Here is a 2,146-nt window from a genome sequence, read left to right as displayed (position 1 = left end):
AAAATAAAAAATAAAAATTAATTTTAAAAAATCAAATATAGACGAACCAGTCGGGCTTGAATAAAAAAATAAACCCTAAACATTTTAAAGCTTTTTTAAAAATGTATTTTTAAGTTCATCACTATTTAAAAGCATAAATAATCTTACAATAAATTATTATAAATCATATTATTTAAATTTACTTAAAAATCAACATCATCAATTAATAACTAAAATTAACTTTAAAATATACATAGAAATATAATTTTAGAGAATCTACTATTATAATATTTATTTATAGTTTTCCAAATAATATCATATATCTATATGATAAATAATTTAATTATTTATAAACTTTTTTTTAAATCAAATTTGGATACTTTTATTGAAGTAAAACAAACCCAAACAAAGGAAAAAGCCCAACAAAGTTAAACACAACCGATCCAAAGATCAACACTGGAGCCCAAACGTCAAAACCAAAACAGAAAAATCTAGAAATAAAATAAATGCCTAGATAATCCTAGTTTGCCTTTAATGATTTGTCTCCAACTTTCCTCTTTTCAATATTTTCTTTTGATTTTGTCGGATCTAGAAGCCTGAAAGTTTTGTGACCAAATCAGAGAAAAGGGACCTCTCATCTCCCCGTTCACCATTTCACCCTCTTCTTTCATCAATCTCGTCCTCTTCGTCGTTCCATCTCCAATCGTCGTTGAGCATATATAGGAACATCTCCTATCAAGTAAATCGTTTCTTTCTTATTTAGACTCATCATGGTTATGTTATGGGCTAACTGGTTAGCCGACCTAGAAACAAAATGAAAAACTAATGACCGAAAATTTTCTTTTTCCTTCTAAATGTTTTTGATGTGCGCGCTAATTTGTGATGTATCCACTGACCTTGTGTTGCATTTGGTAATGATGGATCTGGAGTCCCCTTCTACTATTATATCTATTAAACCCAACTCAATCCTTGTGAGCACTGCTTCGAAACAAGCGAGGGCTTTTGCATCAAAGGCCATGCCAACCGCCGTGTGCAAACAGGAGTCAGAGGCCAGAACTTCTCTGTTTGCATTTTGGTGCCACAATCCTCGAAGCTGACTTAAGACCCAGGCAGTCAAACGAGGCATCAAAATTGATTTTAATAGACTGACCATTAAGAGGTTTCCAATTCTCCTCCCCCACGAAGGTATTCTTTCTCTCTATTAAACAATCAAGTTCATGAATGTAGTTTTTGGTGAAATTAGCTACTCCTATTCCTGAGTGAGTTTTCCCTTCATGCAGGTTCCTATTTTTGTCTAACCAAATATACCATAACCCACAACCAAACAAGCATCGTTGGGAGTCCGTGCAACTTCTAAATATCTAGGTAAGCCATTCAAAACAATTCGTTTGTTGCCTTAGAATTATCCATTCAAAGTTTAAGATTTGCCATATTTCTACTGATATAAGACATTCGCCACAGACATGCCATAGCGTCTCAATTCCCACCTTACATCTAGGGCTTTTGTTGCTTTGGGTCAATTTTTTAGCATATAAGCTGACCATCGCGGGGATGAAATTCCAAGACACTCTCCAAATCAATATCTTAATTTTATTAGGGAATTGTAGATCCCATAGTTGTTTGTAGAATTGTTTTGTTGTAATCTGTAAATTATTAAATCTAGGAGTAGCGTTCTGGGTCTGTAATAGTTTATAGGCACTTCTTACAGAAAACATACCCGAGGGCTCACCACGCCCATATTACCATGTCAGCATGCTAATCCCTCTCAAGTGGAACCTACAAGATTATGTTTGTATCATTTATCTCGAAGATATTGTGAATAAGCTCCTCTTTCCATACTCTATTAGCACTATCAATTAAGCATGCAATAGTAGATAAGTTTGCATTATTAATTTGATTATATAAGTTATAATTTTTTGCCCCAGACAGCCACACAACTTCATTGATTAATATGCTTTCCCCCATACCAACCCTCTAACCCAGACCTGTAACACCCCTTAACCCGTATCTGTCGCTGAAACAGGTTACGAAATATTACCAGAACTTTTAGAACATTTTTAGATAATTCACATAAATTACTACTCATTAATCGAGATTGTTCATATCGTCTCTTAAATGGACCCTCGATTGTAACAGCCCGATTTTGGGGCTAGTCGAAATAGTGATT

The 2,146-nt window shown here is 34.1% G+C and overlaps 1 long non-coding RNA gene across 3 annotated transcripts; it reads left to right on the top strand.

Moving 5' to 3' along the window:
• The first annotated feature begins 402 nt into the window (after nt 1-402).
• On the top strand, nt 403-1,815 carry LOC107962829 (uncharacterized). Of its 3 annotated transcripts, none has more exons than XR_005928515.1 (3): nt 506-1,164; nt 1,260-1,344; nt 1,428-1,815. It is a non-coding gene; the product is annotated as an uncharacterized lncRNA (long non-coding RNA). The 3 variants fall into 3 exon arrangements; XR_001701789.2 differs by having other exon boundaries at nt 507-1,164; nt 1,441-1,815; XR_005928514.1 differs by having other exon boundaries at nt 403-1,164; nt 1,260-1,815.
• The last annotated feature ends 331 nt before the right edge of the window (nt 1,816-2,146 follow it).

The sequence above is a fragment of the Gossypium hirsutum genome, chromosome A06 (assembly GCF_007990345.1).
Source record: "Gossypium hirsutum isolate 1008001.06 chromosome A06, Gossypium_hirsutum_v2.1, whole genome shotgun sequence".
In the NCBI taxonomy this organism is placed as follows: domain Eukaryota; kingdom Viridiplantae; phylum Streptophyta; class Magnoliopsida; order Malvales; family Malvaceae; genus Gossypium; species Gossypium hirsutum.
Note: the sequence above shows the minus strand (reverse complement) of the source record. Positions and strands in the feature narration are given on the sequence as shown.